The 12,104-nt window shown below is 44.4% G+C and overlaps 1 protein-coding gene across 1 annotated transcript in view; it reads right to left on the bottom strand.

The window, feature by feature from the left end:
- Positions 1-12,104, bottom strand: part of FRMPD1 (FERM and PDZ domain containing 1) — a 184,000-nt gene that overhangs the window by 105,055 nt on the left and 66,841 nt on the right. The gene's annotated exons all lie outside the window — the stretch shown is intronic.

Genomic DNA, 12,104 nt, shown 5'->3' with positions numbered 1-12,104 from the left:
ACCCACATGGGAGGCCTGGAAGAAACGCATGGCTCCTTGGGGCTGGCACTGTGTGTAGCAGGTAAAGCCACTGCCTTCAGTGCTGGCATCCCATTTGGGCACCGGCTTGAGTCCTGGCTGCTCCACTTCCAATCCAGCTCTTTGCTATGGCCTGGGAAAGCAGTAGAAGATGGCCCAAGTCCTTGGGCCCCTGCACCCACATGGGAGACTTGGAAGAAGCTCCTGGCTCCTGGCTTCAGATTAACACAACTTTGACTGTTGCAGCCATCTGGGGAGTGAACCAGCAGATAGAGGACTGCTCTCTCGTGTTCTCTCTCTCTCTCTCTCTCTCTGCCTCTTTGTAACTGTATTTCAAATAAATAAATAAATCTTTAAAAAAAAAAAGAAAAGAAACTCGTGGCTCCTGGCTTCAGCCTGGCCCAGCCCTGGCCATTGAAGCCATTTGGGAAATGAACCAGTAGATGGAGGATCTCTCTGTCTTTCCTTCTGTCTCTATGTAACTCTATCTTTCAAATAAATAAATAAATCTTTAAAAAAGAAAAGAAAATATAGGAGTGTGTTTAGCACCTTTTACTCTTTCCATTTTTTCTCTTTTGAAAATTCTCTTTCCCTCTGCTGGGAGGAAGGCAGGCCCCTGAGGCTGTGGCCAGTGTCTACACTGGTCTTGCTAGCTCCCTCGGGTCCAACCTCGACTCTGCACTGAATCCACTGTGTTTTACTTTATAGCACTTTACAGTTTGTAAAGCACCAGGCAAAGCAATCACCTCATTTTACTCTCACCATTTCATTCTCTTGAATTAAACAAGACAAACGCTACGATCTCCAATTTACCAAGAAACTGAGACACGCTCAGGGAATTTCAAAATGACATGTGTGAGGTCGCAGAGCTGGCACGTGGGGTTCAAATCAATTTCAGGTTGATTTGGCTGGCTCTGTTCTTGGTGGGGGAGAGGGACCGGGGAGAAATGATTGCAACAGAATCATGTTTAGGAGAACTTTCCTAGATCATCTTGGGATGAATCTCCAGGGGGTCTCTGAAGACGCATCAGGCACTCAGGTCCTCTCCCACTCAGCTCCCTGCTGGGATGACTCAAGCCGTGAAACACACAGGGAGCTTCAGAAGTTCATGGAAATGGAATTACAAGAGAAGTTTCGTTAGGTAAGAAGTCAGAAATGAGTTTATGTGTGTCTGACAAAGGCCTAAGGAATTGACATCTAGGTCAGCATCCGCATCTCGAAGTCATCCTGATAACCTTCCAGGGGCAGCCCAGTATCTGCACTTCAAACGCCCTGCCCCTTATATACCCAATAACCATCCTTCCTCTAACCGGGGCGATACCAGCCAGGCTTCCCCCGTCTGATAACTTCAGGGGGAAAAGTCAGAAAGGAATTTTTCATATTTACATCCAAAAAGTCCTTTGTTCCAGGAGAAGAGGTGGGGAGGCAAGACCCATCCCGTTAAAAACCCCCGGCCTCAACCCGACTGACTGCACACTGGAAGAAGCTCCTGGTTCCTGGCTTCAGTTTGGCGTAGCTCTGGCAGTTGTGGCCATCTAGGGGGTGAAGCAGCAGATGGAAGACCTCTCTTTCTCTCTCTCTCTCTCTCTCTCTCTGCCTCTGCCTCTCTGCTGAGCCACCTGCCTGGCCTGGTCAGGTGTATTCTCTCCACTCAACCATGTAACCTTGCTCTCCCCAGTCTGAGCGACTGGGCGCTCTCTCTCAGGTTCTGTCTGGAAACGTGCCCATCCATTCTTATGGATGTCCCTATCCTAATAAACCTTGCTATGATGCTTTCCCCTGCTCTCTGTCTCACGCCTGAATTCTTTCTTGCGTAAAGACAAGGACCCTTTGCTTCTCTGGTAACAGTTTTATGGTGTAAAAAATTTTGACATGAAATCCATATGAAGGATCCTGAAAGAGCTCACAGAAAATGCATAGCATGAAAAAATATGCATGGATTTAACGAATGTTTGGGCACCAAAATAAATTTATCTTTTAATTCTGTTGTTCTAGGGGCTGGTGCTGTGCCATAGTGGGGTACAGCCACAGCCTGCAGTGCCAGCATCCCATATGGATGCCAATTCTAGTCCTGGCTGCTCCACTTCTGACCCAGCTCTCTGCTATGCCTGGGAAAGCAGTAGAAGATGGCCCAAGTCCTTGGACCCCTCTGCCCACGTGGGAGACCTGGAAGAAGCTCCTGGTTCCTGGCTTCAGTTTGGCGTAGCTCTGGCAGTTGTGGCCATCTAGGGGGTGAAGCAGCAGATGGAAGACCTCTCTTTCTCTCTCTCTCTCTCTCTCTCTCTCTCTCTCTCTCTGCCTCTGCCTCTCTGTAACTCTGCCTTTCAAATAATACATAAATAAATCTTTAAAAAAAAAAAAGAAAGAAAACTCTAAATGATGGAGAGAGGAGGGGGCCAGCTAGGTCTGCCAGGACTCAAGGGATAATGTGGCAATGAACTCCCTGGGTTCTCCTTTTGCTTCCTCCCATGGGTACTAGAGAAGCCCACAACTAGGAAATACCAATGGGCACAGACCAAAAAACCAAAGCTCTCTGGAGAAGCCTAATCTCTGTGGCCAAAGGGAGGGGAAGGGAAGCCTAGTAGGACAGGGAGCTTTAAGAAAATACCTATCCTATTTCAACCAAACATCCTGGGGGAGGTGGTAAGCCACCCTCCCCTCCCACATTCCTACCCCTTGTTGGCAGAGACTGAGAGGGGAGCTTCCGTAGCCCCAGTCCCGATGTAACAAGGTCCATCTCCCACACCACAACAAGATGGTGCCAGCAGAGATGAGTGGGGAGCTGGGGCCTCCATCCCCACCCAGGGATAACGTGGTGCTGCTTCTCCCCTACCAGTACAGTGTCAGCTGAGTCCTGCTAAAATAGAAGATTCAAATAAGATTGAGCTTCTAATAGGTTAACACTGAAAATGTCCAGGGAGGAATTTTAGAAATCACTCATATAAATAGAAGAAGAATCTCACCTTGAATGAGAAAAGGCAGTCAAAGCAGATGCCAAAATGAATATATAAGTGTCAGAATTATCCAGCAAGGTTTTAAACCAATCATCCTAAAAATGCCTCAACTGTAATTATAAATTCTCTGAAACAAATGAAATTCTAGAAAATATCAGCAAGTATTATAAGTAAGATAGATGGACATTTCAGAAACACAAAATGCAATAATTGAAATTATAACCTCACTGGATAGGCTCGATAGCAGAGAGCAGATAACAGAGGACAGAAGCAGTGACTCTGAGGACAGATCAATAGAATTTCTAACCTGGACAGCAGAGGGAAAATACACTAGAAAAACGAGAGCAGATGGAGCTCACAGTCACAGCATTTCTGTCTCAGAAGGAGAGGAAAGAGAGAATAGGACTGAAAAGTGTCTTCTAAGAAGTAATTACCAGGCCAGCGCCATGGCTCACTTGGCTAATTCTCTGCCTGCAGCGCTGGCACACCGGGTTCTAGTCCCGGTCGGGGCGCCGGATTCTGTCCCAGTTGCCCCTCTTCCAGGCCAGCTCTCTGCTGTGGCCAGGGAGTGCAGTGGAGGATGGCCCAGGTCCTTGGGCCCTGCACCCGCATGGGAATGGGAGACCAGGAGAAGCACCTGGCATCTGGCTCCTGGCTTCGGATCAGCGTGGTGCGCTGGCCACAGCGGCCACTGGGGGGTGAACCAATGGAAAAGGAAGACCTTTCTCTCTGTCTCTCTCTCTCTCTCTCACTGTTCACTCTGCCTGTCAAAAAAAAAAAAAAAAAAAAAAAAAAAAAAGAAATAATTGCTGATGCTTCCCTCCAAGTTTGGCAAAAGACACATCCTTCATTCATAATGTTGATCCAATCCTAGATAGGAGAAACTCAAAGAAATCCACACCAAGATATCACAATTACGCTCAAGACAAAGAGCAACATCCTGGAAGCTGAGAGACGTGATTTATAGTGATATACCAATTCAGGCAACAGTGTAATTCTCAATGGAGGCCATAAGAAAGGGGTCCAGCATTTTTCAAGTACTAAAAGTCAGTGTTATATATGCTGTAGACAGCAAAAGTCAGCCGAAAAAAAAATCCTTTAGGTGTGAAGGTGAGAAACTAAGAATTTGTGGCCAGTAGGCCTACCCTAAAGGGACAACTAGAGGAAATTCTTCAAACAAAAAGGAAAGGAAGAAATCTGAAATATTAGCAATGAAGAAAGAATAACAGAAAAAGTAAAAATATTGTCAAATGTATTAACATTTTCCTCTTGAGTTTTTAAATTTATGTTTGATGGTAAAGCAAATATCATATTATGTCTATTATGTCAGATGCATTCTGAATTTATGTGGAGGTAATACTTATGAAAATCATATTAAAACAGAGAGAAGATAATGGAAACTAAGTGAAAATAATGTTTTCATATTTCATTCAAAGTGGTAAAATGTCAGTGCCAATAGACTGTGATAATATGATAATTTCATACTTGACCAACAGCTTTAAAAGCTTACAAAGAGATATACTCAAAAATAAATCCAATTCTTGGGGAAAAGTTGGAAGCATTTCCACTGAGATCTGGTACCAGACAGGGATGCCCACTCTCACCACTGCTATTCAATATAGTTCTGGAAGTTTTAGCCAGAGCCATCGGGCAAGAAAAAGAAATTAAAGGGATACAAATTGGAAGGGAAGAAGTCGAACTATTCCTCTTTGCAGACAATATGATTCTTTATTTAGAGGATCCAAAGAACTCTACTAAGAGACTGTTGGAACTCATAGAAGAGTTTGGCAAGGTAGCAGGATATAAAAATCAATGCACAAAAATCAACAGCCTTTGTATACATAGGCAATGCCACAGCTGAGAAAGAACGTCTAAGATCAATCCCATTCACAATAGCCACAAAAACAATCAAATACCTTGGAATAAACTTAACCAAGGACATTAAAGATCTCTACGATGAGAATTACAAAATCTTAAAGAAAGAAATAGAAGAGAATACCAAAAAATGGAAAAATCTTCCATGCTCATGGATTGGAAGAATCAACATCATCAAAATGTCCTTTCTCCCAAAAGCAATTTATAGATTCAATGTGATGCCAATCAAGATACCAAAGACATTCTTCTCAGATCTAGCAAAAATGATGCTGAAATTCATATGGAGATACAAGAGACCTCGAATAGCTAAAGCAGTCTTGTACAACAAAAACAAAGCCAGAGGCATCACAATACCAGATTTCAGGACATACTACAGGGCAGTTGTAATCAAAACAGCATGGTATTGGTCCAGAAACAAATGGATAGACCAATGGAACAGAATAGAAACACCAGAAATCAACCCAAACATCTACAGCTAACTTATATTTGCTCAAGGATCTAAAACCAATTCCTGGAGCAAGGACAGTCTATTCAATAAATGGTGCTGGGAAAACTGGATTTCCATGTGCAGAAGCATGAAGCAAGACCCCTACCTTACACCTTACACAAAAATCCACTCAACATGGATTAAAGACCTAAATCTACAACCCGACACCATTAAATTATTAGAGAACATTGGAGAAACCCTGCAAGATATTGGCACCAGCAAAGACTTCTTGGAAAAGACCCCAGAGGCACAGGCAGTTAAAGCCAAAATTAATTATTGGGATTGCATCAAATTGAGAAGTTTCTGTACTTCAAAAGAAGCAGTCAGGAAAGTGAAGAGGCAACCGACAGAATGGGAAAAAATATTTGCAAACTATACAACAGATAAAGGATTAATAACAAGAATCTACAAAGAGATCAAGAAACTCCACAACAACAAAACAATGCACTCAAGAGATGGTCCAAGGACCTCAATAGACATTTTTCAAAAGAGGAAATCCAAATGGCCAACAGGCACATGAAAAAATGTTCAAGATCACTAGCAATCAGGGAAATGCAAATCAAAACCACAGTGAGGTTTCACCTCACCCTGGTTAGAATGGCTCACATACAGAAATCTACCAACAACAGATGCTGGCGAGGATGTGGGGAAAAAGAGATACTAACCCACTGTTGGTGGGAATGCAAACTGGTTAAGCCACTATGGAAGACAGTCTGGAGATTCCTCAGAAACCTGAATATAACCCTACCATACAACCCAGCCATCCCACTCCTTGGAATTTACCCAAAGGAAATTAAATTGGCAAACAAAAAATCTGTCTGCACCTTAATGTTTATTGCAGCTCAATTCACAATAGCTAAGACCTGGAATCAACCCAAATGCCCATCAACAGTAGACTGGATAAAGAAATTATGGGATATGTACTCTATAGAATACTATACAGCAGTAAAAAAAACAATGAAATCCGGTCATTTGCAACAAAATGGAGGAATCTGGAAAACATCATGCTGAGTGAAATAAGCTAGTCCCAAAGGGACAAATATCATATGTTCTCCTCGATCAGTGACAACTAACCAAGCACCAAAAAGGAAACCTGTTGAAGTGAAATGGACACTATGAGAAACGATGACTTGATCAGCCCTTGCCCTGACTGTTGATGAAAAACTTAATACTTTATCCCTTTTAGTATTTTTTTGTTTGTTCTACTTAATACCATTGGTTGAATTCTATAATTAATACATAATTATTCTTAAGTGTTGAAACTTAACTGAATAGTGATCCCTGTTAAATATGAGTGGGAATAAGAGAGGGAGATTTACAGCTCGGCACATGCTCAATCGGACTTGCCCCAAATGGTAGAGTTAGAAACATACCAGGGGATTCCAATTCAATCCCATCAAGGTGGCATGTACCAATGCCATCTCACTAGTCCCAGTGATCAATTTCTGTTCACAATTGATCATAATGATAGGACTAAGAGTCAAAGGGATCGCATAAACAAGACTAGTGTCTGCAAATACTAACTGATAGAACAAAAAAGGGAGAGAAAGATCCAACATGGGAAGCAGGATACACAGCAGACTCATAGAATGGAAGATATCCTAAATAGCACTCTGGCCTCAGAATCAGCCCTTAAGGCATTCAGATCCAGCTGAAAAGCCCATGAGAGTATTTCAGGCATGGAAAGCCAAGACACTCTGGAAAAAAAAAAAAAAAAAAAAAAAAAAAAAACCTAAATGAAAGATCTCTACGAGTGAGATCCCAGTGGAAAGAATAGGTCATCAAAGAAGGAGGTACCTTTCTCTGAAGGGAGGAGAGAACTTCCACTTTATGACCTTGTCTGAATATGATCAGAGTTGGCGAACTCAAAAGGCTTCCATAGCCTTGGCAACTCATGACAAGAGCCTAGGTTGATTACTGACGCCATAAACAAGAGTGTCAATTTGTTAAGTTAACAACAGGAGTCACTGTGCACTTACTCCTCATGTAGGATCTCTGTCCTTAATGTGCTGTACATTGTGATTTAATGCTATAACTAGTACTCAAACAGTATTTTTCACTTTGTGTTTCTGTGTGGGTGCAAACTGTTGAAATCTTTACTTAATATATACTAAATTGATCTTCTGTATATAAAGATTATTGAAAATGAATCTTGATGTGAATGAAAGGGGAGAGGGAGCAGGAGAGGGGAGGGTTGCAGGTGGGAGGGAAGTTATGGTGGGGGAAGCCATTGTAATCCATAAGCTGTACTTTGGAAATTTATATTCATTAAATAAAAGTAAAATAAATAAATAAATACAATTCTTAACAATATTCAAGTAATCCACAGAAGGAAGGAAAAAGGAAAGAGAAGTGTGGGCAATGGGGAACAAACAGAAAATAAGCAATTCAAATGGCAGGGTTAGGAGCCAGCGCTGTGGCACAGTGGGTTAAGGCCCTGATCTGAAGTGCTGCCATTCCATATGGGCACCAGTTCAAGTCCCAGCTGCTCCTTTTCCCATCCAGCTCTCTGCTATGGCCTGAGATAGCAGTGGAGGATGGCCCAAGTCATTGGGCCCCTGCACCTGCCTGGGAGACCTAGAAGAAGCTCCTGGCTCCTGGCTTCAGATTGGCACAGATCCAGCCATTGCGGCCATCTGGGAAACGAACTAGCGGATGGAAGATTTCTCTCTCTATCTCTACCTCTCTGTGTAACTCTTTCAAATAAATAAAATAAATCTTTAAAAAAAAAAAAACAAATGGCAGGGTTAAGTCAAAACATTTCAATAATTACACTAACTGTAAATGACCTAAATACACCAATCAAAAGACAAAGATTAACAGGATGGATTTTTAAAAACATATTCTGGTGAGATGTTTGAATTCCAAGAATAAAGAATAAATGTCACAAGACTCCAGCCAGCATGAATAGTTTACTTAGAGAAGAAAGAGTCTTCCAGAATTATTTTGTGGACCCCACAAATTATCCTTGTTAAAATATATTGGAACCTAATATTTGTTGGGCACAGTTCTCAGCAGTTTGCTTTATCTCATTTTAATTAAAATAACACTATGAATTATTTATCATTATTCTCATTTTATGATGAGGAAACTAAGGTTACTTTTCCTAGGGTCTCTCAACTTATAAGTAGCAGAGCTTGGATTCCAACACAGGATATCCAAGAAGGAAATGAATCAGTGAATCAGGAAGCTACCTGAAGAGGAGAGGGAGGCTGGGACAGAGGGAATGGCCTGAGAGGGCTCTGAGGATGAAAAGGAACTTATTGTATGCTAGATATTTTTTTAAAACAGGCAGAGTGGACAGTGAGAGAGAGAGACAGACAGAAAGGTCTTCCTTTTCCATTGGTTCACCCCTGCAATGGCCGCTGCGGCTGGCATGCTGCGGCCGGCACACCGCGCGGATCCAAAGTCAGGAGTCAGGTGCTTCTCCTGGTCTCCCATGGGGTGCAGGGCCCAAGCACTTGGGCCATCCTCCACTGCACTCCCGGGCCACAGCAGAGAGCTGGACTGGAAGAGGAGCAACTGGGACAGAACTGGCGCCCTGACTGGGACTAGAACCCAGGGTGCCGGCACCGAAGGCAGAGGATTAGCCTAGTGAGCCACGGCACTGGCCAACATGCTAGATATTTTTAATGTACTATGAATTATTGTAAAACCAGCAGGCAGGTATTATGATACCAATCTGGCGGATGAAGAGACGGCAAGGTTGAGTAACTTGCTCAAGATCAGGCAGCTGGTAGGTCAGGTGATGGGGCAGAATTTAGAGATGGTTCTGCCACCATCCCTTGCTCAGTCAACAGGCTAGCACAGCCCCTGGAGCACACTTCCCACGGTGGGTGTCTTTCGTATTCCAATAGTTTAGCTGTAGTGATACAGAAATTAAAACTGTGAAGAAAGAGGGTCTACTCCGTTGTTGTGGTCGAGTTTTGGTCAAGCATCCTTGGAGTCTGAGTGTCTTCATTTGTAAAACCTGAGAGCTATGTTACAAATCAGTGCCCCAAACAATGACTGTCTAACTTTGGTGGAGGGGAGACCAGTAGAATCCTTTCTATGAAACAGAAACCCAATACAGAAGACAGGTATAAGAGAACCAGCCTGAACGAAGGGAACTGAGGGATGCAGGAGCAGCCCTAGCCCAGAGCCCTGCAGTACAACCCTGGGTCTGGGAACAGTGCACGCAGAGGCTCCACGCACAGAGGGAAACCTAGGGGCGTTCTCTCTCATGTTCGGTGGAGGCGAGGGAAAGGGAGAGGTGACCTAGATCTTCCAAACAAGGCTTCATTCATGTTTTGTTACTATGTACTGTGTCCCGCGGCACTGGGTTTCAGCCTGTTCTTTGAATCCAAGGGATGTTCTGGAAGCGTCTGGGCTGTGGAGGCAGACTTGACTGAACCCCAGCCCTAGCCATGGCAGGTTTTGTAACTTTGGACAGCTAATGTAACGTCTCAGTGTTCTCATTGTAACACACAGAGAGCACTGACCTTGCAGGGTGGTCCTGAGGATTACATGAAAGATGAAGGCTCTTCAAAAACTTTGTGGAAATGTGTATTATGAAAAAAATTATGCAAGGATTTCAAAATTTCTTTGCACCAAAATAAATTTATCTCTTTATTCTATTTTTCCTCAAACTCTGTGAAGCTCCCTCGTAATAAAGGTAAAGCACCTAGCACAGGAGCTGGGGTGTTGTAGGAATTCAATAAAGGGCAGCTTCTATTATGCATTTTTTAAAACTGATTCATTCATTTGAAAGGGAGAGAGACCCGTTGGTTCCCTTCCCCAGATACTCACAACAACCAGGGCTCGGTCAGGCTGAACTCAACTCAGGTTTGTCACCTGGGTGCCAGGGACCCAACTACCTGAGCCGTCATCCCCTACTGCCTCCCAGGATGCACATTAGCAGGAAGTCGGAATCCGAACACGAACCCAGGCACTCTGCTATCAAGCTGTCTGCCTCCCAAGCAGTATGTTAGCCACTGCACCAAACGCCAGCTCCTAGTACGCATTTTTAAAATTTCCAGATCTCAACGTTTTAAGTCAACAATCTGCGGAAGTTGGGTCTTTCTTTATTACGTTCTTTTTTATGCAGGCTGATTGATATTAAGAGAGGATATGGGGCCAGTGTTGTGGCATAGTAGGTTAAGCCCATGATGCTGGCATCTTCTAGTGCTTCACTGGTTTGAGTACCGGCTGCTCTACTTCCCTGCTAATGTGCCTAGGGAGGCAGCAAATGAGGGCCCACGTGCTCGGGCCCTGCTATCCCCCACCCAGATGGGAGATCCGGAGGGAGTTCCAGGCTCCCAGCTTCGGCCTGGCCCAGCCCTGGCCACTGAGGCCATTTGGGATGTGAACCAACATATGGAAGATTTCTTTGTCTCTGTTACTCTGCCTTTCAAATAAACAAAATAAGACTTTAAAAAAATAAGAGATGGTATTTCTTAAAACAGAGTGCTGAAGCGTTTGTAAATATCACATGGTGACTCATAAAAACCCTTGTACTTACTAATGGCATATAAGACATGCTGTAGTCTCACAATCTGGAGCCTGATTAATAGTCATTACACACACTGGTTAGCTTGAAACCGAACAGCAAGCGTTCAGAAGATAAGTCGTTGTTAGGACGTAACTGCTTTCAAAAATAAAAAGTGCTTTTACAAATGCAAGGATATCCTCAGTTTACACACTTTCTGTCTTAAAATAAGTGACGTCTTGTGCCTAGAAGATCCAAGAGTGTGCTTGACTGGAGGTGAAGGTCATGGCAGATTCCCTACGATGGACCCGGAATTGCTGCCCCTTCCCGTGAAGCCTAATGGGGAGAACATTTCGGAGCACATGGCCCTTCGCCGACTGATAGTGATGTGTCCATTAGTGCAACTCTGGAGGGAACTGCAGTCCATGCCCGGGGATCAGAGTGCTTACCTATAGCCCCTGCCACCCTTGTAGCTTGGAGCCCCCTACTCCTTCAGCTCTACCAGGGAGAGGCGTGGCCTGGGTTGTGTCATTGTGGCGTCTGCATTGTACACACCTGAACCATCAGCCCTTAATCACGCCACCTTGGCACATTTCAAAGCCCTTATGTGGGCAGTAAGTACCTCACTGATCCTTGTCTCACTCCTCTGAGCAACCTATTTGGTATCCTGTTTTGCAGATGAGGAAAACAGGAGCTCACAATGGCTAAATAAGTCCTTGAGGTCAGAGGGAAGTGGCAGAGCTGTGCTTCTAGCCCAGTACTGTGCCCCACCCCCATGCTGGATGTGTAGAGCCATCTGTTTGGCCTGTTGGAGTTGTAGAAATCGCCCTACATTGCCAGCCTGGATTGTAATACAGCCCAAATTAAGTACATGCAAATTTGCTCATTCATTCAAGTAAAACAGACTGGGAGCCTACGAGTAAGGCATGTGCTAGATGAGGTAGAGTGGTGTCCTGGGAAGGTCAGGGGCTCAGGAGTCACCCAGCCCCTGGGTGAGGGACATCCTGGGCCTAGGGTGAACCAAGCACTAGTTGCTGCGACGGGCAGGTGGGTGGAGGGAGGGGGCACAAGGACAATAACACATGATCCTGGGGACTGGCGTTGTGGCACAGCAGGTAAAGCCCTTGCCTGTGACGCCAGCATCCCACATGGGTACCAGGAAAAGCCCCGGCTGCTCCACTTCCAATCCAGCTCTCTGCAAATGGCCTGGGAAAGCAGCAGAAAATGGCCCACGTGCTTGGGCCCCTGCACCCGTGCGGGAGACCTGAATAAAGCTCCTGGCTTTGGCCTGGCCCAGTCCCAA

Source organism: Oryctolagus cuniculus, chromosome 1, assembly GCF_051225735.1.
Source record: "Oryctolagus cuniculus isolate XC-2025 breed Fujian yellow rabbit chromosome 1, ASM5122573v1, whole genome shotgun sequence".
Classification (NCBI taxonomy): Eukaryota; Metazoa; Chordata; class Mammalia; order Lagomorpha; family Leporidae; genus Oryctolagus; species Oryctolagus cuniculus.
This window is presented reverse-complemented; position numbering and strand designations above follow the sequence as displayed.